At 35.4% G+C, this 25,760-nt stretch overlaps 1 long non-coding RNA gene across 2 annotated transcripts in view; it reads right to left on the bottom strand.

The window, feature by feature from the left end:
- The window catches only part of LOC143246395 (uncharacterized), a 45,413-nt gene continuing 19,653 nt past the window's right edge, over positions 1-25,760 (bottom strand). The window contains exons 2-4 of one of the 2 annotated variants that reach the window (XR_013025959.1): positions 7,720-7,827; positions 6,423-6,560; positions 1-90 (exon numbers count right to left, since the gene is read on the bottom strand). This is a non-coding gene — a long non-coding RNA (uncharacterized LOC143246395). The remainder of the gene's footprint in view (positions 91-6,422; positions 6,561-7,719; positions 7,828-25,760) is intronic. The other variant, XR_013025958.1, reaches the window with a different exon arrangement.

Genomic DNA, 25,760 nt, shown 5'->3' with positions numbered 1-25,760 from the left:
ACCTGATGTGTCCCAGACTGTGAAATGTATTATATAATCTCCAACCTCGTAACTTGTGGTGTAGCGTTCGAATCCAGTTGGAGTATACAACTGCAACGAGACACACAGTTGCAATCATGCTTTGCTACCGAAGTACAAGCTCTAAGTGAACAGACATCATGACACTGACAGTTACGGAGTAAACATTCTAATATGTAAAGCGATGCAGTTACATTTACAGTTGACCCTTTGTTCGCTTTAAACATAAAGACATATAATGCCAGAAACAATATACACACACAAATACAATTTACTAGCAATGCTTAAAAATATGTATTTAACTAACAATGGTTGGGTAAGAAGTGACATTTTGCTTGTTTGTAGGTGAGAAAGCGTGTGTTGATTATTATCCAATCAGAGACTCAGCTTGTTACAGAAACAGATTATTTAATGTTTACAATAGAATATATTTCAGTAGCACTATTTGTCAATATGTTTGGCCGAAAAGATAGAAAAATACAAATACGCCAAGTTAATAACTAGAACACTTGTTTCTTCATTTAATTCGAAATAGACTCATACATGAAATATACAATATGTTTAACAGAACAGCAGGAATGACCCTATGTTCACTCAAGCTAAATCTTATAATATTCACTTTGCTTTACAGTACTAAATTTGCTTTATCGAGATGATAAATCAGATTTGATTCAGGGCAAAATAACGACAAAGCTTCGTTATCTAGTTCTCTATATTTAGAAATTAATATTAATTTTCTGATCAGTTTTTCACTGACATAAAATAACGTGTATACTGTTTCTGGTTCTTTGCTACTCACCATTTTATTTGTATCGGATTTAAAGACTATGAAGCAGTGATGCAACTTGTTTATTAATCCCAAGTATTCAGCGAACTGGCTGTCTAAGACACTGTAATATAGAAAAATACAGAGTCCAGTCTAATACTCAATTCACCACTTACCACTGACTTAGTTAGGTTTCTTCCTTTATCTGTCTTTGTCCAAGACTATTGTTGATGAGGGGTAGAATTTTCCGAAACCGGGTTAGGCAAGTGACAAGTGGTGAACTGAGTGATAAATAAGACCTCATATTTAGTTGTTAACTGAAGTAATGGGTTAGAATACTTTTTTTCCTCTTTTAAGGAACATGTTTCGCTTATGCATTTAATTATTCCATGTTAATTTTTAATGTGCTTATTTGAACAAACAGTTGCAACGTAATACACGCCTTTTCGGAACAACAATCTCCCTCATAAGGCGCTGCTTACTTGAACAACCGTCTCTATTTTACGATTAACGTTTCTATCGTATGATGCTGTTTATCTGAGCGAATATTTCCGGCGTAAAATAAACGTTTCTTTTATGTGGTGTCAGTTAACCTAACAATCATCTCTTATGCATTGAGTTGCGCCTGCAATAAACATTCTTGTTCAACATTTATCTTCATTACTCACGCTCAAAGACTTCTAGATGTCCTCCTATATCACTTAAAATCAATAAAGTAGATTTTTATTTACCAATACTCTAGTTGCTTGACTTGTTTTTGTCTGAAACTCCGCTCAGAGTTTGATGAAGATACCTGTATAAAATAAATAATAATTGTATTTAATTATCTATTTTGTTTGCTTGTTTGTTTTTGAATTTCGCGTAGAAGCTACACGAGGGCTATCTAAGCTAGTCGTCCCTAATTTAGCAGTGTAAGACTAGAGGGAAGGCAGCTATTCATCACCACCCACCGCCAACTCTTGAGCTACTCTACTCTTTTACCAACCAATATTAGTATTGACTGTCACATTATAACACCCTCACGGCTGAAAGAGTAAGTATGTTTGGTGTGAGAGGGATTCGAACTCGCGACCCTCGGATTACGAGTCGAGCGCCATAATCGCCTGGTCGAGCTGGGCCTTAATTATCTATAAGTGAATAAAGTTTCAATTTCAATGTAAACATTTGAACTATTCCATAATGTGTGCCGTATTTTTCTTTTAATACAAACTTCTACGATAGGCTATACGCACACTGTTAACCGCAGGGAATCGAACCACGGATCTTAACGTAGTGAGTCCGTGAACTTGCCGCTCACCCACCTTCAAGTTTGTTGTGAGTGTATCTGTTCCGTATGGTGATTAATAAAGTACGCAGACGTAGTTTAACTTGTTACAACGAAGGAGCCTTAATGTGTGGAGGTGTGGGAACTGCCAGGTGAGGAGAGCTTCTGCAATACAAGGCAGACACGGTTGCATGCAACGTGGTACGGTGTCTAATGCGTGCTCCTAACTGTTTACGTCCCGGATGTTTCTAATCATTTACGTCATGAGATCACAATATTTAGAAAAAAAAATAAATGTATATTATGTATTTACTCTCAAGATTAATTTCCAAGGTAAACAGGTTAAAAAAATGAAACATTTCTAGAATTATTTTGAAAGGCCAAGTTTTTGAAAGATTTCTTTTACTTTCGATAAAAAGGCTGAAATCGTATAAAAAAGATGTAATTCATTGTGAATTTAAATAGCCAATGTATAGATTATTTATGAATTTATTTTACACTTTTTTGTTGTCGTTGAAAAGTATTTCACTAAAATTACGTTTTTGAAGTTTTTAATGGAAAATATGTTAGGTTTCTTTAGATTTTCTCTCAACAAATAAAATGTTATATGACCTCGAAATAAATAAGTGTTAGATTTCACCATAATGAATGTTTGGTGACACAAACAACACCGATCTACTGAGGAACGTCATCTTCTATCACCACGATATATCTTAGAAGCGATCCAATTAAATTCTACAATAAGAATTCTATTAACGCCTTCTTGGAATCAAAAATGATTCGTTCACCATTACATAGGAAGTCAACACTGCTTTGACCATATATCGATTTTTCGTGGAATCCGCAAACCCGAAAACACAGCCCTACAGGTCACTTTCATATGTGTTAAAATCAAACTGAGGATTACTGTTGGATTATGTGAACCCACATTCCCGAGGTATATTTGCCATAATGTCAACACGTTTAATATCGTTTCAGTGATTGACCAACACAATTTATTGTTCTATTTCCTGCAGGCAGCAATGATAGTGGCTTCGAGGTCTTCCTCTATTATCAGAATTCAGTTAGTAGTAGCTTAATAAAGTGTAGACATGGGCGTCCACTTCACATATTGATCTATCGTCTCTAATCGCAAAACGAAAGATTTTTTGCTCAACTCCTTTTGTCTTCAAGAAAAACAGAAAGATCTTAACTTCTCTTGCTATTCAATAGTAGAAGTATACATTTTCATAACAGTTGTTTGTAATAAAACGAGTTTATATACTTACATATTATATATGAACTTATATTGTCTATAATTTCATGAAACTTTTATAAGAAAACAAAGTTAAGAAAAACAGTGGTTTTGCTGAGAAATCAAGGTATCTCAGTATAAAAAAAATATGTCTATTTTAAAGAAAACGTATATTTAGTCATTTCGAAATGACTTAATGTCAGAAAACTATGAAAATATTCATGTAATAAACAAATATTCGATTAATGATTTTAAAATATAACCGGTATTAAGATGTTGAAAACAAATCAGGTATAACGACTCTTGTTTTTATTTGACTAGATTCAGATGTCTCTATCTATAAAGCGAACAATACCGTTCTTTATCTTTTCATTTTTGTTCTATACTTTTGTGGGAGAAGTTGAGAAGCAATCATAAGTTGTAACAATGGTTACTTGTAGTGCGTTTCGGTTAAAGATATACATTAAGGAGTGAACGTGCACCGTGTAGATGCTTTTCCTCTACGGTGCTTCATGTTTTAAACATACGAAAGTTTCATATTTGGTGAAAGTCCAAGCGTTTTAATGATGATTCATATCAAAATGATGAAAGAGTTGGTTCGAAATACAGTTACGTCATTGAAATGTAAAAGGAAGTGTATGTATATTAGAGAGAAATATCTCTATTAATTTGCAACAAAACTTGATATTTTGCTGTAAGCTACATGAAAAGTTTGCTTTCCCAGATAACTACAGTTAGAGCTGGAAACCAAAAATAAATATATGAGTTGTAAATAAAGGCACAGGAAGTTAGTAAATAAGCCTGAAAAGATATTTTTGGTGAACAATATCACAGTACAGTTGATAAAGAAGTTTTATAATGAATAGGATAAGAGTACAGTTGATAAAGGATTTCAGATAGAATTTTATGATCAATAGGATAAGAGCACAGTTGGTAAAGAAGTTCATAAAATCAGAGGAAAGTTGTAATGAAGTCTAGAAAGAAGTGTTACAGAAACTAAGGTCACAGGAAAGTTGTAATGAAGTCTAAAAATAAATTTTATAGAAACTAAGGTCACAGGAAAGTTGGTAAAGAAGTTAGTAAAATCAGAGGAAAGTTGTAATGAAGTCCAGAAAGAACTTTTATAGAAACTAAGGTCACAGGAAAGTTGGTAAAGAAACCTGAAAGGAAACTTTAATATCAGTGCAGTAACTTATTAAACAGTAATTCCGCAAAAAAAAACTGTAACATAATATTTCAGTTAAAAATATCTTGTCTTTTCAACAATCGGCTAAATATTCTTTTTGATAAACGTTATATTATGTTTTTCCAACTCATCTTCGTAAATCATTCTAACCTTTAAGTAAACATAGCTAATATTTTTTCCCTATTTATACTACACACTTCTTTAGTGTTAATTGACATATTTGAACAGAGGTTTCTTTTCACACATTTACAGTACTGTGCAAGAGGATTATAATAAGAGAATATTTTGTCATTCTTTCCATTTTATGGGGCTAATTCTTCCATGTAATTATAGAATGCAAATTTCAACATTATGGTAATGCTTCACTGATTCGTGTTGACAATAGAGTGAACCAGGGTGAGAATACCTATCATTCTTTAGAATTACCATATACTTGTACCAAGGGAATGTCACAAGGGTCCTGCTTGAATAAATATATTGATCAAATTTAAGATCTCAAATAACTGTCATGGTACCCTTGCAGTGTCTTGACTATATGGAAAGAAGCTAACTAGGAGCCAGCGAAGGGTACTGTTATATGCTAAATGAAATCGTTTCAGTATCACTCCACAAATAATCCTTCACAAAAACAGTGTTTAAAACTATATATAACGTTTCATTGTCATGTCACGACCCGAAAAGCACAGAGAATTTTCAATAGAGCAAACAGTTCACATAAAATCTTAACGTGACGCTGGATGGACTTTCTAACAAATTGCTGAAGGCTTGTATTACTTTTCAAACTCTGTCAAGTACCTCCTAGATCGTGAGACCGAGACAGGTAAATATGCAACTATGATAAGGAAGAGGCAAAACATCTAAATTTAATGACTCTAATGTTAAGTATATTTGTTTATTCAGCCTTTGGGACAGAAGGAAGACTACCACTGATCTCAAGCATGAGATAAACGATCATATACCAAATGGTATAAAAGTGTCCAGATCTACAGTATCAAGAAGTCCAAATCAGAATTGAACATTTGGTCGTGTAGCAGTTAAGAAAGAAACACATTTACTTTGATCTCCAATTACTATCAACAGACTGATATTTGTTATAAAGTAAAAAAAAACAAAAAAACTGGACTGTTGAAGACTGGAAAAGGGTTGCTATGGATGAATGAGTTAAAGTTTAAAATATTTGGTTCAAAGCGTAGGTTGTACGTCCGGCGAAAGAAGGGTGAAAGATATTTATCTCATGTCCTACTATGAAGCATAGGGGAAGCAGTGTGATGGTTTGAAAGTGTTGTTCTGTTGAGGTAACAGGAGATGGAATAGAAAGATAGATGGAATGATGGACCAGTATAAGTACGATCAGATCCCGATCCCTCATGGTATACCCAGTGGTTTGTGTATTATTGGTGAAGGATGGTATACCCAGTGGTTTGTGTATTATTGGTGAAGGATCTACTACCAAGAATATAATCATCACAAACACTCATCCAACCTATGTAGAAATGACTTAGCTAAGAAAGAAGCTGCTGGAATCATTCAAACGATGCAATGACCCTCACAGAATCTCGATCTCAACCCTCAATGCAATGACCCTCACAGAGTCCCGATCTCAACCCTCAGTGCAATGACTCTCACAGGGTCACGATTTCAACCCTCAATGCAATGAACCTCACAGAGTCCCGATCTCAACCTTCAATGCAATGACTCTCACAGAATCCCGATTTGAATCCTCAATGCAATGATCCTCACAGAGTCCCGATCTCAACCTTCAATGCAATGACCATCACAGAATCCCGAACTCAATCCAACTGAATATATCTGGATTTGATAGATCTAATCTTGACAAATCAAAAGTTACTTCCAAAGAAACTTTATGAGAGTATATTACAGACATTGAGAGAAATAATCCCAAAGTATACTTTGATTAAATATGTTGCAACAATGTTTTATTAAATCGTCTTACCTCTAGGAAGTTATCTCTAGTAAACCGATGGATAAGAGCAGTCTTTCCACAACGACTGTCCCCCACCAAAACGATCTTACAGCCGAATTCTTCCATCTGTCTTTCACGGGAGTTGCAGGTTTTTGTGGACGGTTACACCTAAAGATATATTAATATCAGAGAAAATATGGCACACAGGTGTACTTAAAAAAAAAAGAAAACCTGAACAATATTTCTAAAAGTGGTAATTTATGTTAGTTTCACAGTGTGTGTGTGTTTTCTTACAGCAAAGACACATCGGACTATCTGCTGAGTCCACCGAGGGGAATCGAACGCCTGATTTTAGTGTTGTAAATCCGGAGACTTACCGCTGTACCAGCGGGGACTTCAAGGAGTCAAAACTGTTTTGTTTCTTTGTTTCCTCTTGTAATTAAGCACAAAGCTACAAAATGGACTATCTGTACTCTGCCCACCACGTGTATCGAAACTCGAATTCTAGCGTTGTACGCCCGTAGACATACCGCTGTGCCACTAGAGGGGTATCAGAACTGTGACACATCACATGTCTGACTCTATGAATCTGTTCTCAAATTGTGGGTGCACGATAAACTGTTGACATGATTTTGTGTTTGGATATTCGCGCCAGGTTTATCTGAGCTAGCTTTCCAAATTTTTAATCTGACACACTAGAGGGTACGCTGCTAATCAACAGCGTCTACCGCCAACTCTTGTGTCATTCTAATCGAATGGTGGAATTTGTCGTCACTTTTGCACCACGACCTAAAACTGTGGAATGCGAACTCAAAATTTTGTGGCAACAGAATGCGAACCATGGATCGTCATACCCATAAACAGAGGCGCTAATCAGTAGCCTACGCTAACCGCTAATACTCTTGGTATTCATAGTGATAACAAGCCCTGCTTGGCCAGGTGGGTTAAGGCGTTCGATATTTGTTAAGATTCGAATCCCCGTCGCACCAAACATGCTCGCCATTTCAGTCGTGGGCGCGATATAACGTGACGGTTAATCCCACTATTCGTTGATAAAATAGTAGCCTAAGAGTTGGCGGTGGGTGGTGATAACTCGCTGCCTTTCCTCTAGTATTACACTGCTAAATTAGTGACGGCTAGCGCAGATAGCCCTCGAGTAGCTTTGCGCGGAATTTAAAAACAAAAATAAACAATCATAATGATAACAAAAAAAGTAAACCACGTAAAACATATAGATAAAAACTACACTATTGCTTATATCTTATTACTAATAGTTTAAAAAAGGAATATGCTTCTTTATTCTTTAAAGTTAATAGTCATACGTTACTTTAAAGGTGTCTCCTGTTGAGTCTGTGGTAAGTTTATGGACAAAAAAACGCATGTATCTGGGTGGGATTCGAGTCCCTGCAGTAGACACAGCATGTGTGGCTTTGCGCTAAAACAAACATAAAACAGCAACATTTTAAAATTAGTTACAATTCATAGAAATAATGGCTCAGATTTTTATGAAGTTATGAAATACAAATAATGAAATACAAAATGTATAAAACAATTTGCTCTATTTGTAGTTTTTTTGATACTTCAAGCTGCACACAAGTAAGCCATGTGGTATATAAACAGTTGCCCTTTGTCACGGATCCCCAATAGTACAGCTGTAAGTCTATGGATTTACAACCCTAAAATCAGGGGTTCGATTCCCCCTCAGTGGGCTTAACAGATAGTCCGATGTGGCTTTGTTATGAGAAAACACAAACACCTTTATCACGTGATACTAGATTACAGCTCTTGAGTTGAACCACGTGCACCAAGCATTGTCAAAGAAACAAACTAAAGGCGTTTCAGTACCAGAAAATAGTCCTAGTTGTACCGCGTTCAATTTACTAAAACAAAAATACAACAGAAAAAAATAATGTTGGAGTTCACTCCAGGAGTGAAGTTTGTGTTTCTATTACAATATTATAACTGTTCTCTTATACGTTAATCTTTCTTAAACAGTTATTAAAGTTGTAATAATCCAATAAACAGGGTTGATGTAGCTGCGTTTGTGACGAATCACCTAAGGAAAAAATGAGTTTTGACTTTCAGAAAATTGGCAAGCAGTAATCATGAGTCATCGACTGGTAAACGTGTCAGCCAGTTGAAAATCTTGTTGTCCACATATTACGACTGGTGAGTGTACCCATATAAAATGACCTTCTTACGATTATGGATTTCCGCAATGATGGTAGTAAATACGTAAAAACTGCAGATGACGTTCACATGTCAGAGAGCTGATACTAACACGACATGAGTTGACAACTCCCCTACATAAGATAGTTGAGAGAGAATCAATATAAATTAATTAAACTTTATCATTATGAAGCTGATCACATGTTGTTTACCTGATAAAGAAACAGTCAGGTAGTAAAGGTGTGCAAATGTTATCTGTTTGTAATTTTAATACATATACTTAATGTATTTCGGTTACACAGTTATACTCAGTTAAAACACAGGTTATATCTAAGTGAATTACATACATCGCTTCAGATACTTTTACAACTTTAAATGTAAGAAAATGATGGAAACGACAAAACACGAAATGTTCATTCTGTGCATGTGCCTGTTTGCGCGAGCTTGATATTTAAAATGCATTTCAGGGAGTTTAATTAAGAATAAAACGTCATGTTTCAAAAACCACATATAGCTCACCCCTGAAAATGGTGGAAAAATTATTAATTTTTCCATTAATTTCTTTCTCTCACTGTTCGCGGCTCTGTCGTTCTCACTATTTACTGTTGGTAAAAGAGTAGCCCAAGAATTGGCGGTATTCCCTCTAGTCGTTCACTGTTAGAGACAGTTAGCAGATAGCCTTTGTGTGGCTTTACACGAAATTCAAACCCAAACCACTATATGCTTAGGAAAGTTACAATAAATGCGTCCGCCTATCTTGTATAACAGCAATACATCCATATTTGGAGATTTAATAACACTGTCTTTGAAGGGGTTGACTACTCACGTGACATTCTTAATGTGCGACATACGCCTACAAAGCACATGCGATGATTTAATAATTGAAGCCTTTGTAAGATGCGTGTGTATGAAACTAGTGAAAGGAAAGCATTTCGTTCTCTATTATTAAAGGCAACTGTACTTGTGAATTAAACATATACACGGTCGATAACTTTTTAAAATGTTCAACTGAAGGTAATAAAACGTTTACAAGGAGTAACACAAGGTGAAATTAATTTGTTATGAATCGATAAACGATTTCGCTACAACCGCTTTCGCAGACTTTGAAAACGAGGCTTGTGCCCGAGAATCGTTAGATAGAAAAATATTAATTACAAGTGGCTAGTACTTTCCCTGTATAACACTTGCTATATAAAACAAGCCGTAAAGTTACTATATATTTAGTTCTAGTCCTTTAACCCAACACCTGACGGTATTTTTAAATTAACACGTGTTTTGGTATCATTTTTGTTTTTCACTGACATCTCACATTATACACAGTTTAAAAAAAAGGCAGGAAGTTAACATAAATATCATTGGATAGATTAAGCTATGAAACATGTAAAAAAACTTGGATTTTAACACGGAGTTTGACCTCACTTATCTACGTGAAACCAGACTCGAATCGAATAGAAAATAAAAGGGTATTGACTCATTACGCCACTCTAACATGAAAACATTTGATTACGTAATGCATTATCAGTTAACTCTCTCTCTACATGTATATATATATATATATACTGCTGTAATAAACGTTGAAATATAGGCAAAATTATGAGTTCTAAAGTTTTCCCTTCTGTCGCTCATATAGAAGATGGAAGCATGGTGAAGCCCCGAGTGAATATTTTAATAACGTTATGGTTCATGTGGGGGTATTCACAAGGTCAAGTTTAATAATATGAGCATTTGTAAAGCTACATTGATTTAATTATCATACATACATTGTTTCCTTATAAACAAAGGTTTTGTAGTATGTTTTCGCGTAGTTTCGTTTTTCATTATTCTGGAGAGTTACGTTATGGCTCACTCAGTATATCACATACCTCTTGTCACGTTTCTTTTTTAGCTCAGTGTATAAAGTGGGAAATTAGTACAATAAGCATAATGTAACATTGCACTAAGATAAGGAATAGATATATATAGCAGCATTTTGGACATTGCACTAAGATAAGGAATAGATATATATAGCAGCATTTTGGACATTGCACTAAGATAAGGAATAGATATATATAACAGCATTTTGGAATTGACTAGTTCGTACTCGCATGCTGGCGTTTCCATGAAGTAAGCTGGTTGTGGTAGCTGCTGACTTGGTAGTTTGTATTATAGATTTCAGTATTTTCACAAACAAAACACAGTCCAGACAATATATATATATATGTATTCGCATATATGTTAATTTCACGGTTAAGAAGAGGGATTACTTAGTTTTTCTACTTTGTATTTGTGTTTCAACGCGAGTGTCATTATAAAACAATCCACTGTTCACACTATAATGTTGTTTACCATTATATGCATTGTGATAAATATAAAATGACAGCTGTTAGTAAAAATATAGTAGATGGTAGATGCTAGTACGAAGATAGTAAACACTGAATGCTAGTACAAGTATAGTAGGTGGTGGATGTTAAAGCAAATGTGAAAGGTGGTATAAAAACCAAAACGGGGAGCAGTTAGCTCAATCGTGTTTCCAAAATTAATGCCAACAACAAACTTTCTACGTTCAGCTTTCGTGTTTTTCTTATCCATTTCCGCTTAACAAATATAACGAGTTTTTAGTATCTTACGCATAATGTAATACGAGTTTTTAGTATCTTACACATCACTAATAGTATATATAACACAAGTTATTAATATCTTATACATTACTAATAACAAATATACCACAAACTGTTAGTATTTTACACATTACTACTAACAAATATAACACAAATTGTAAGTATGTTACACATTACCAATAGTAAATAAAACACAAATTGTTAGTATCTTACGCAATACTAATAACAAATATAACACAAATTGTATCTTACACGTTACTACTAACAATATTTGTTTGTTTGTTTTTGAATCTCACACAAAGCTACTCGAGGGCTATCTGTGCTAGCCGTCCTTAATTTAGCAGTGTAAGACTAGAGGGAAGGCAGCTAGTCATCACCACCCACCGCCAACTCTTGAGCTACTCTTTTACCAAGGAATAGTGGAATTGATCGTCACATTACAACGCCCCCACGGTTGAAAGGGCGAGCATGTTTGGCGCGACGGGGATGCGAACCCGCGACCCTCAGATTACGAGTCGCACGCCTTAACACGCTTGGCCATGCCACTAACAAATATAACACAAATTGTTAGTATCTTACACATTACTAATAACAAATATAACACAAATTGTTAGTGTCTTACACATTACTAATAACAAATATAACACAAATTGTTAGTATCTTACACATTACTAATAACAAATATAACACAAATTGTTAGTATCTTACACATTACTAATAACAAATATAACACAAATTGTTAGTGTCTTACACATTACTAATAACAAATATAACACAAATTGTTAGTATCTTACACATTACTAATAACAAATATAACACAAATTGTTAGTATCTTACACATTAGTAATAACAAATATAACACAAGTTATTAGTATCTTATGTATTATATAACAAAAATGTTAGTTGAATAAGTGATCTTGTTTTCTAAAATTCAGAAATAACTAATCGATGAGATTCTGTTCTCCAAAGAAAAGTAATTTAATAACGATGGTAGAGTAGTGAAACTTATACTGTGCAGCCAACATAAATGTTTATTGTGTTTCTCTACGTTAACCACCAAAGAAACGAGAAACCTTTTTTGCTATATACCTCAGCAACTTATACAATATCATTATACAAAAATGCATTTCAAAATTATATGATAAAATAAACAGGATTTCAACCATTAGTTACCAACAACTGTATCTGCATACAATCACAAGCATATAAATTGATTTATTAAAAATGGTACTCCAGTACTCATTACTGTTTCATTACTGAATGAATAACACAAGATGTCACGCCTGACTAGGCTGTTACTTATTAATGGTAAAATAATGGAACATGGCCTCCCAGCTGTCTGAAACAAGTGTTTAGAAATACCACTCAATGTAAAGAAACAATATTCTGTTATGCTCTCTCAATGTCACTCAAGGTAAAGAAACAATGTTCTGTTATGCTCTCTCAATATCACTCAAGGTAAAGAAACAATGTTCTGTTATGCTCTCTCACTCTCAAATCCGCCGGTGGGACAGCGGTAAGTTTAACTATTTGTAACACTAACATCTGGCCAACAAGAGGTCTCGGTAGTGAGTTGTACGACCGTCATTGCGAATAACTTCAAACATTCAATGTAAGCGTTTGCAGAAGACTGGCTGGAATGCTATTCCAAGTGGTGAAGATGGTTTCACGAAGATCATGGACTTTTTGGAATTGACGTCCATTTCTACAGACTTCCCTTGCCATCCACCCCCAAATATTTTCAATGGGATTCAGTTCGGGCGAACACGCTGGATGGTCCAAAAGAAGCACGTTATTCGCCATGAAAAAGTCCTTTGTCCTGCGGGGATTGTGGATTTCAGCATTGTCCTTCTTCCACTTTTCTATGTCCCATGTTTGGTGCTTCTCAGCAAAGTTTAACCGAGCTGTTTCGTGGTGTGAAAGGAGGCGTGGTTTTTAAAGCCTTTCTCTCGTAGATACCGTCTTATTGTTCTTGAGCTGAATTCTGCGTTCGACGATCGGCTAATGTCTTGCCGGACAAACCGTCGAATCCTCCTGCTCAACGCCAGCGAATGTTTCTTGGCCAACCACTTGAAATTATCATTCCGTATCCCTCAGGGTCTTTTGAGAAATTTGCAACAGCAGTTTTACTACGCCCAATCTCACCAGCGATGGCACGTTGAGAGAGACCTTGCTTTTGTAGCTCGACAATTCTGTCGAGCAAAACATAGCGTTTGCCATGTTTTTACTTGATGTAACACAGGAAATGTCAGTGAGAGATGTTTACAACGCTAATGCTTGAACACAAATGACTAAATTTCGTTACGTGTTTACCGATTAACGCTTCGTTTTAGTATGGTCTTAAACTTTTGACCAGCTAGTATTTAGGCTAATTTCATAGTGTTCACATTTTTCCTATTAAATGCTAAAACAGTTTTTTATTCATATTTTCCATTTATTATTTTTGTCTTTCGAAGCTCTACTCAAATAAGTGGTTGAGTCTAACAAGGCAAAATGAATATTTTTTCTTTATGTTCATTGGCCTTAAGATTTTGTCCAGCAGTGTATATAGACAACACAAAAATCTTACAACGAAGCGAATTATCGATCAGAATCTCCACTGACGAATAATACAGTTTTTCCCATTATTTTCATTTTTCATGTGTTTGCGATTACATAAAAGCAACGTTTGTTTACATTCAAGTCTTGCCGTCATTTTCACACACTGAAACTGAAAGTATAAACAAACTACATTTTCTTTTTAGAAGATAAAATAAACGTTGCATTACGTCTTATAATACATTTTAATCTAAGGGTTGCGGGTTCGAATCCCGTCACACTAAACATGCTCGCCCTTTCAGCCATAGGGGCGTTATAATGTGACGGTCAATCCCATTATTCATTGGCAAACAAGTAACCCCAGTGGTGGCAGTGGGTGGTGATCACTAGCTGCCTTCTCTCTAGACTTACATTACTAAATTAGGGATGGTTAGCGCAGATAGCCCTCGTATAACTTTGCGCAAAATTCAAATATACAAACAGATACCAGCCATCTGTCGTAGAGATCGTTTATTGACCCAGAATGTACAGAAGCGTAAGATATGAGGTGTAAGCTATACAGTAATTTGTAGACGCAGAGACATCAGCACAACTTCTGTATATGTACATTTTATACCGATAGAATAATGTTCCTTTACAATATATAGCAGAACGCAAAATATTGTTTTCTTACAAAGTACAAGAGAGCGAAAAGAGATAAACAATACGTTATAATTTTAAGAAATGTATAATTGTTAAGTTTCCTTTATAATACAATTTGGTTCCCATATTTTTTTTACTGTCTAGAAGTGAACTCCATTTGAAAGTCTACCTCTTAATTTAGTGTCTACACGAGATAAATAACTAATCTCGACACTAGCGCTTAATAATTTGCTCTACCGTTTCTGTCATCTATACTTTAACATCTTTTAACCTGAAAGAGCTCTGATGCGGCCACATTCAACAAACGTAAGAACTACACTTGAAATTTCCTCTGTTTTCTTTTTGCCTCTCGAAATTTCCACTTGTTACAAAGTGTACCCACCAGCGTCGCGAGCTCTAGAACGAAAAATGTTGAAGCCTTATTTATACCTTAATATCAAAGAGTTTTAGAAGGTAACTCTGTGGATAAAAAGATAAATCATGCTACCTTCTGACACGTGTAACTTACTTCCTTAAAAGTATTTTAAAAGTTTATGTTTGTTCGCCGATCATTTATCCTTCTTTATGTGTATTAGAGAAAGGAGTTAAATAAATGTGAGATAGGTCCAGGTGGTATTTTTTATGAAAACCTAATTACATGATACGTGTGTGTGTAGGCTGAGATTAACAAATCTGATTCTGAAACTAGCGAGATAAAAATCGATTATTTCTCTTTCACACTTCCGTCTCAGTGTTTAAAATGAAATATAAGATATATGAATTAAAAATATCATTTCTGATTAGTCATTGCTTTTTGTGAAGTTAAGCCTCTTTTGGTTTCATAAAACCATGTAACTAGTAGATCTTGTTGAAAAAATGAAAGGCTTTTCTTATCATTAACTGAACTTATATATATATATATATATATATATAGTAGAAAGAGTTGAGTGTGCTACGTTAAAATAATTTTGGATTTGGAAACCAAGTGACAACCACAAGCAGTGTAAATTAGAATGAAGTGTATGATAACTACATTTTGACATTGTTAATTTCTCGCGTACCTACAACTGGAGAACGAAACAGGTATCTATGCTATTGCAAAAGAAAACAGAACAGTCAGTTCAATGGACACAGCATATATAGATTACTAGTGATCGAACTGTTGAATCGGTCTCTGGAAAACTGGCGTCCTTGTATAGTAAATAATCTACGAGAAACCTAGGAAGGAGTGATATGTACGGGACATAACAGCTTACGACAAAGTCACTTACAATGTGAATTACGTTGTAGGATTATTGTCAAAATGTATGATTGTCGGAAAGAGCATGACTGGACAAATGTGATAATATGGTAAGACTCTGAAATTGTTTTAATACAACGTACTTTTCATTATAATCCTCTGGCAAAAATGTTTATTGATTTCCTTCGACTCCTATATATAAAACAAATATTATTATTTAATCCAGATGGCGATATTAATTTTTACGAAACTTTAGAATTGTTTACTACAATTCCTTCCCCTCCCCCCATATTCTAAAGTTCGATAATGTATCATTGAAATGAGGTCACGAACATGGTCTACAAATGTTTAGTGTGAAGTTGCCTGTATTGTGAACTTTCTTATGACGTGTCACCTTCAGAATGAAGTAGCTAATTAATTAGCGTTAATTCCAAAATATACGAAGCTGAGGTTAAAATGTATCCCGTGAAAAAAGCACGTGGTGTTCATTTTGGAAAATGACACTTCATATTAAACGTAGCGTGTAAAGCTCACTATGGTCAGTTCAGCTAAACTATAACTTTAATAACAGTAGTAACAACCACAGGATGATACGTTCATCTAAACTATAACCTTCAATAACAGTAGCAGTAGCACAATCCACACACAACAAAGTGATAAAGTTTCAATGAGGTTTTGTAAGATTGTTTTAATCACCTTCAAGATCACTTATCCAAGTTACATACTGCTGAGACAAGGTTTGTTTCAGCGCAAAACCACATGGTGTACTATCTTAGCTGTGTTCCCTACAGCGAATCAAACCACAGTGAACGTCAACCGACTAAAATAACTTCAGTTCCTGGCCATTTAAATAAAAAGTACAAAATACTTCAATGAACACTTTATCCAATTTTCGGTGCAAGAAAAACATTCGAATCGATAAGAAAGAATAAAGTACTTGATACACTATCTACTACAGTTTATGGATGTTTCCAGTGTGTAATTAGAAAACTCGAAGAATAAATAATTTTGAATAAGCCAGCGATTCCTCTCACGCAAAATAAAAACAGAAGATGGCTAGGGGCCCCGGCATGGCCAGGTGGTAAGGGCACTCGACTCGTAATCTGAAGGTCGCGGGTTTGAATACCCTTCATACCAAACATGCTTGCCCTTTCAGCCGTAGGGATATTACAGTGTGGCGATCAATCCAATTGTATTGTAGCCCATCACAGGTGCAAAACACGTGCGAAAATACACAATAAAAATTTAAAAATCATAACTGAGTTTACCACTGTTTGGTCTTGGAGCATCTAGTTCCTGAAGGGAAAACAAAGTCTAACAAAACAATAGTAAGGCCACCAGTTCTGTTTAAGTTATTACACTAGTAAAACTTTAGAAAGGTAAAGCTGGATTTTACAGTACCTTACCAAAATTAATCTAAAAATAACAGCAACAACATTAAACATATTATTTGTGTTACTTGAATTTGTTAAATGAAATAACGCATAAAATTCCTATTAATAGCCGTCCCTAATTTAGCAGTGTAAAACTACAGGAAAGGCACCTAGTCATCACCACCACCGCAAACTCTTGGGCTACTCTTTTACCAACGAATAGTGGGATTGATCGTCACATTATAACGCCCCACGGCTGAAAGGGCGAGCATGTTTGGTGTGACGGAGGTTCAAACCCGCGACCATCAGATTCCGAGTCGAACGCCTTAACACACCTGGCCTTGCCGGGCAAACAGCTATTAGTCATATTGCCAGGAATAAGGGTAAGTCATACATGAAAGACGTTGCTGAAAGTCATTATTTTTAATTCATCAGTCCCCAAATTAGGTTATTTAGAGAATATTAGCTGCCTAACAGAATAGCAGCCAAGAAAATGATTAATAGATAGAAAGCGTTAATTCACACGCTGAAACTATGTTTCTTATACCGGATTACTATGTAAGTGACCAGGAATGAAAGTTCTAAAGATAACAATATAATCAGATAGGCATACAACGAAATGTAGTTTTAAAAAATAAACTAAAAGATAGATGTAAATCACACCTGCATAACTGCACGTTAGTCACATGCGAGAATGGGTAGAGAAATACATACATATATACACTGCTGGCCAAAATCTTAAGGCTAATGAACTTGAAGAAAAAATATGCATTTAGCTTTGTTAGACTCAACCACTTTTTGAGTAGAGCTTCGAAAGAAGAAAATAAGAAAAGGGAAAATAAGAAAACCTTTTTCAGCATTTAATAGGGAAAATGTAAACGCTATGAAATTAACCTAAATACCAGCTGGTCAACAGTTTAAGACCATACTGAAACGAAGTGTTAATCGGTAAACGCGTAACGAAATTTAGTCATTTGTGTTCAAGCATTAGCGATGTCAACATCTCCCACTGACATCTTCTGTGTTACATTGGGTAAAAACATGGCAAAGGCTAAAAAGCTGACAAAGTTTCAACGTGGCAGAACTCTCAAGCTGCAAAAGCAAGGTCTCTCTCAACGTGCCATCGCTGGTGAGATTGGGCGTAGTTAAACTGCTGTTGCAAATTTCTCAAAAGATCCTGAAGGATACAAAACGAGAATTTCAAGTGGTCGGCCCAAGAAAATTTTGCCGGCGTTGAGCAGGAGGATTCGAAGGGTTGTCCGACAAGACATCAGCCGATCGTCGAACCAGATTAAGGTCCTTACGGACGCAGAATTCAGCTCAAGATCTATAAGACAGCATCTACGAGAGAAAGGCTTCAAAACCACGTCTCCTTCCACACCACGAAACAGCTCGGTTAAATTTTGCTGAGAAGCACCAAACATGGGACGTAGAAAAGTTGAAGAAGGTTTTGTTCTCTGATGAGAAAAAATTTAACCTGGATGGGCCAGGATGGCTTACAACCATCTGGCACGATAAGGATATCCAACCGGAGACATTTTCTACACGACACAGTGGAGGAGGTTCCATCATGATCTGGGTTCTTTCTCTTTCCATGGAACAATGGAGCTTCAGGTTATACAGGGGCGTCAAACAGCAGCTGGTTACACTGACATGTTGGACAGAGCATCTTTATTGACTGAAGGCCCTCGTTTGTGTGGAAATGTCTGGATCTTCCAGCAGAACAACGCTGCAATCTACAATGCCCGCAGGACAAAGGACGTTTTTCATGGCGAATAACGTGATTCTTTTGGACCATCCAGCGTGTTCGCCCGAACTGAACCCCATTGAAAATGCTTGGGGGTGGATGGCAAGGGAAGTATGTAGAAATGGACGCCAATTCCAAACAATGCATGGTCTTCGTGAAGCCATCTTCACCACTTGGAATAACATCCAGCCAGCCTTCTGCAAACGCTTACATCGACCATGCCAAAGCAAATGTTTGCAGTTATTCGCAATGACGGCCGTGCAACTTACTACTGAGACCTCTTGTTGGGCATTTTCTACCCTGTTTAGGACTTCTTTTTTGGTATGGTCTTAAACGTTTGACCAGTTGGTATTTAGGCTAATTTCATAGCGTTCACATTTTCCTATTAAATGCTAAAACGTTTTTTTTTCCTCTTTTCTTATTTTCATCTTTCGAAACTCTACTCAAATAAGTGGTTGAGTCTAACAACGCAAATGCATATTTTTTCTTTATTTTCATTGGTCTTAAGATTTTGGTCAGGAGTGTATATATGACTTTCATAAATGCTTTTCTAAACAAAGAAATACTGTGGGATTACTAATTTCAGACAAATTAAAAAAAAAACAAAGCCTTTCTGCAATATCTCAGAAATTCGACATTAAATGATACTTCTTATGTTTACTCAGAACTTCAGTTATTAAAAAAACCCATAAAAATTGAGGATCTATTATTAAACGAGAATTTCGCATAAAAATTGTATTTTCTGTTTCAATTTTCACACTACTCAATGTGTGTTTATAGATTAAATACACATTAAAAATTAATGATTTTCTTATCAGCAAAACAATTAACTTTACATATATATATTTTATTAGTCAAACAAAAGAAACCTTCAACTTGAATATTTTTACACACTACACCATAGCTCCGTATCTGTCACAGCTGGATAGATGAAGATAAGGCAAGCTTCGTGACTAATCGGAGGTAAATGCTCTTAGAGACACTGCGTTTTGCATGAATCGTAACGACCAAAAAGACGAAAAATTACGATTATCGCATTTGTAAAGAAAGGAAATAAAAGAGGGGTTAATTTTCTAGCAAGTAATTTATGTTTCAGAGTACAGAATTTCACACAAAAATGACTGAAACAGTTGTTAAATAATACTTTACTTATAAAGAGTTTTGGGTTATCAATCACACAAAACTTTATTTCATTTGTGAGGCAGTAATTAATTCTTAAATATTTCATACACTTGCATAAGCGGGTCAATAATATAGGCGTTGTCCAGTAACCTCTTTTCCAAATTTCGATCAGCATAGATAAGATTACTAAGTAGAAGACAAAGTACATTGTAGAACATATTATATCAGACCATTAAGATCAGCACAGATCAGATTAATAACTAAAAGACAAAGTACATCGTAGAACATGCTACATCATACCATTAAGATCAGCACAGATCAGATTACTAAGTTGATGATGAAGTACATCTTAGAACATATTATATCAGGCCACTATATAAAATCTAAGCATCAAACCAATTCTATTATATGTCTACATAAATCACAAGTTTAAATTCAATTACATCGAAGTTGAGTGGAATGAAAATACATTTTGATAAAACGTTTTTAAAAACTTACTTCCAATAAACTACGCGGTGTAGGTTATTGTTATTCTTCTTTCTGTAGCTTGTAATTAAAAATAAAGGTATTTGATAAGATAAGACTGCACATTTCAGGACGCAGGAGAGGTTTAGTTGATACAAAAACCAAACCTTATAGAGGAAAAAACTTCACGAATTCCAACAATTTAAAAGTTTACGGATTTCACGTATATAGAAAATATTAAATAGTGTTATGTACATTTCCTGATTACTAAAGTTAATACCTTTGAAATGAAAAATGAAAAATTATTTCAGAATAATAAAAACTACCCCATTTTTATAGAAAAATAAAACAAATATAGCATGACAGGGCCATTTTGTTTGTTTCAGATTCGCGCACACCTACAGAGGAGTTGCTTGTTTTTTTGTTTTTTTTAAATTTCGTGCAAAGTTTGTTTATTTGTTTGTTTTGTTTTTTGGAATTTCGCACAAAGCTACTCGAGGGCTATCTGTGCAAGCCGTCCCTTCCACAAACAACACTTCCACCTGTTTGTTTGTTTGGTTTGAATTTCGCGCAAAGATACAATAGGGCTATCTGCGCTAGCCGTGCCTAATTTAAGTGTAAGGCTAGAGGAAAGGCAGCTAGTCATCACCATCCACCGCCAACTCTTGGGCTACTCTTTTACCAACGAATAGTGGGATTGACCGTCACTTTATAACGCCCCACGGCTGAAAGGGCGAGCATGTTTGGCGCGACCGGGATTCGAACCCGCGACCCTCAGATTACGAGTCGAGTGCCTTAACCATCTGGCCATGCTGAGCCTTCTCTTACTGCACAGCTTACCCATTGTGTGTGTTAATTGAAAATTCCGTTAATTTGAAGCTGTTGACGGATCTGTAGTCAGAAATCAGGAAAATAATAAACATACAGTAATGTGTAACACAGATCCACATACAGTAGCCCATCTCGCCAAATAATAAAAAAAATATATAATATATGGAATACATAAAAAATGTGGATATAAACCAGTAAAATAACCCTCACAATATTCAAACATTCAACTGATTCCAACCACAAAATGCAGAGAAACAAAGACAATGTCCATCACGATGTGAAGCTAATATAACCTTAAAGAAGACGATGTCCATCATAACTTGTTGTACTTATAAATGCCCAAAATGGCATAACGAAGGAGGTTGTAATCCATCACAAGTTGACATCCACACTAACTACTCACAATGTGACATGCAAATAAGACTATACATTCTGATCCATATCAACTATCCATTCATTGAAATTGAATAAAACGAATGTCCATAGCACAGTGAATTAAATTAAACAAATATCCACCACAACCCTGATTCATACTAGTTATCTCTACACAGTGACATTGAATGAACCACCATCCAACAACAGTCTGGTTGTGTTAGCAATACATATATTTATATCAAGGGTCTGTGTTAACTATATATATGTTAATATCAAGGGTCTGTGTTCACTACATATATATGTTGATATCAATGGTCTGTGTTAACAATATATTTTATGTTGATAGCAAGGGTCTGTGTTAACTATATATATTATGTTGATATCAAGGGTCTGTGTTAACTATATATATATGTTGATATCAAGGGTCTGTGTTAACAATATGAATGTTGATATCAAGGGTCTGTGTTAACTATATATATTATGTTGATATCAAGGGTCTGTGTTAAGTATATATATGTTGATATCAAGTAAAATACAAAGATGAGACATTGAACAGGACACATATATCTGTCGTAAATGTTATAAACACAGACTCACACAAAGTAACAACAGAATCACGAACATCACACACAAGGTGTTTGATAGACAATAACTTAGTACAAGATGAAAGACCGCTTTGAGCTGATCGATACAATTATTAGTATCTAAGTTCCGATTCTGCCGCCCACTTTATTTTTATTTTGTGCACATAGCTGTGAAGTTATGTAATATAAAGATTAAGTACTATATATTAAAACGATTTTGGAGTCTCACTACGCCGTTACAATCCATGTCGCGGCTTCCAACCAAACTCTATCTCACAACTGTGTATCTTTCTTGACAATAGACGTGGAGTGTAGTTTTCATTGCAAAAGAATTCGTTGGAAGGCTGTCATACGTAAAGCACGCAATTTATTTTGCATGTTTCAATAATCTATGTAGAGTAAGAGGACCGCCGTTTCCTAGCTCCTATTTCAACAGTCTGACCACACAAAAATCCATAGCCCTTGCGACTGACAACTTGACCAGTATGTTTCAGTATGAAATAGCATGAACATCAATTTTATTCTGTAGATATTTTGAGTATGCCTCGATTGAATATATATGTTACTCATGTAGAAATATATGTTGATTACGTTCTGTGTTGTTGCCTGTTGTCTTTGCGTTTGTTGATTCTTGTCTGTTATATGACGCCGTATTTTGCTTTCCATAATTTTATGGATGATTTTGTGCCCAGAGTTTATCGATATATCGTTGTTTTCCCTCTTGAAAATTGTAAATCTCCAATCTCCAGTTCATATTTTTATGAACTGAAAGTATGAACAGTTTGCGTTAAAAAGGGCTGTATGTTTAAAATCGCTTTAATATAAACATACTTCACCCACAATATTAGTTGATAATTAAAATAATCTGTCTATAACTTTAAATTATATAACATTCAAAACTTAGATGTATTTCTAGGCTTTAGCTTTTGAAGCCCACTAATAACTGCCATTAATTGACACCTTAAGATGATGGCTCTCTGTGTGCATCTTCAATTGTTTTGGCCAAATTGGACTTTATGTTTTGAGTGATAATGACCTAACTTACGTAGCCATTTTGAAACTACGTTTGTGGTACGAATGGAAACTAGAGACGTGTCATTTGTTAACTTTCATATCTTGACCTTTGTTTCAAATTTACTCTTTTACCAGCCTTTGTAAAGTCAAGATCATGTCAGAAGTGGAAGGCTTTAATGGTAGTTAAGCAGTTCATGTCAACAGATGCTGTTCAGTGTTATAAATAAATCATTAGTGTTGGTAAAGCAAAGTAAGTAAATATTTGTTTTTATTGTTGTGATATTTGGTCTCGCATTATTCAATAAACTCCAAAACTTTTACATGAATCAGCCACAACCAGAACTCCCATTTTCGGTTTAGTCACCTACATTGCTTGTCATTTAAATCATGCATAACATTTGGGTTCGCACGCGAGTTTCAGGTTCTCATATTTCCCTGCTTGTAATCACGTAACCGTATAGCATCTGACCTCGGTTGAGATACTCCATTTTTCTGTTGTGTTATACAAACAAACTCATAGTTGTATATTGAGGTTTTTGGATACTCGACGTTCTTCATTTGCATTATCTTGTTTGTCCACTTAACCTCAACATTCTCATTCGTTTTATATTCTCAATGCTATCATACAGTTATTTAGTGTGCAGACATTTCACAACCCCGTTATCTTGTGCAGGTAGTCACGTGACAGTGGGAAAAAGTTGGAAAAGTTTGTTTGTTTGTTTTGGAATTTCGCACAAAGCTACTCGAGGGCTATCTGTGCTAGCCGTCCCTAATTTTGCAGTGTAAGACTAGAGGAAGGCAGCTAGTCATCACCACCCACCGCCAACTCTTGGGCTACTCTTTACCAACGAATAGTGGGATTGACCGTAACATTATACGCCCCCACGGCTGGGAGGGCGAGCATGTTTAGCGCGACGGGGGCGCGAACCCGCGACCCTCAGATTACGAGTCGCACGCCTTACGCGCTTGGCCATGCCAGGCCCAGTTGGAAAGAAAATACTGGATAGGTATTTAGGTTAATTTATAATTTCACTTAACCAGGGGCAGTCAGAAACTACTGTTTCTCTTCACCCCACACGCGACGAAAGAAAATGTCTCAACGGAGTACGAGATTGGTAAACTGGACTTAAGTGGCAAGATATTTATTAATCTTTGGGAAAAGTGGGGTAGGTAAGAAGGCACCTTAAGTTTGATTGTGGTTTTCATCAGTTAAGAAGAATGTCGTGAAAAGGGGGTAAAACCCTTTAAAATGTGTCCTATTTTATTACATTTGCTGTTCCCCGCTGGAATAGGGGTAGATCTACGGATTTACAACACTAAAATAGAGGGTTCGATTCCCCTCGGTGGACACAGCAGATAACGCGGTGTGGCTCTGCTATAAGGAAACACACATTATTTCTAGTTAAAAGAAAAAATTGAACATACACCTGCTTTAGATACTGAAAAATGCGCTTTTTGTGATTGGCAGCCGTTTTGTCGATAACTTTGGATAAAAGAAACCCACAAGCTGCTATAAAATTAATAAAAAGTGTAATTTAAAACAGTTGATGCAGAAAAGGATTCATGCAGGGACAAAGAATGTCATGCGCCATGTACAAGTTGCGCATCATCTGTAATTATAGCAAGAGTAGGCCTACTAGTGCAGGACAGTGACGTACATTGCGGCCAAAGCCTATGGTGAAAATACATATTACTGATGTAGGGACGTTTTACTTTTACCACCTATCGTAAAAGAACCACACTGTATGAAAAGAATCAGTAAGTTCGAGCTTTTTTGTTTTATATTAAGCTGTCCATATTTCTTCATTGTTTTAACCCAATAAGACGAAATTCCCTTGATATGATGCATAAACATTGGTGGATGAGTGCGAAAGCGAATGATGCATGCGCGATTTCGTTTATTTTTTGAACAATTGTGAAAATGTAGGCACATATTTTTTAAGGTTACAAAGTAGATATGACCGTCTTATATCGCATTCTTCTACAGTGTCCGAGGTCTGATTTAGTATTCCATTTCCAAGGGAGTTTTCACATCACTTGAAATCGGGTTTCGATACCCGTGGTGTAAATTGTACACATTGCCAATTGTGTAGCTTTGGGCTAAATTACAAACAAACCCGAAATTATTAATTTTGTTTCTTATGAAAAGTTCAAATTTGACATTAAATGCGCTTTTAAATGATTGTTATAGTTTAAAATGTATTTATATATCGATTTGTACACATACGTATAAACATTTAGAAAACAAACAACTACTTTATTCTCGAACAGAAACAACAATGTAAGTTTTTATTCTAGGATCGAGCATTGTCGTTTCAGTTAGAGAATAAATTAGTTGTTTTAAGCATAGTCCTCAATACTCAAAACAGTTCACATTCAAACAATAGAAGTAACGAGGATAATCAGTCCTAACATCTTACAGCTGTATCATATGTACGCGCCCTATAACTACACAGTAATACGTTTAGTAGCCATTTATCTAAGATGTTAAGTCAATCTAAAGTTTCACTGTTGGATCTCTTTATTGGGCTTTCGTTACTTGTTAGATGTTGTCATAAAGGATTAGTACATGTAACAAACAACTAATTTTATGCTTATTAAAATAAGGTTATATTTTATTGCCCCTTTCACGTTAGTTTCTTTAACTTTAGCGGTTAATATATCTACATTTATGTATATATATTTATTACAT

The sequence above is a fragment of the Tachypleus tridentatus genome, chromosome 3, assembly GCF_004210375.1.
Source record: "Tachypleus tridentatus isolate NWPU-2018 chromosome 3, ASM421037v1, whole genome shotgun sequence".
Lineage (NCBI taxonomy): Eukaryota > Metazoa > Arthropoda > Merostomata > Xiphosura > Limulidae > Tachypleus > Tachypleus tridentatus.
This window is presented reverse-complemented; position numbering and strand designations above follow the sequence as displayed.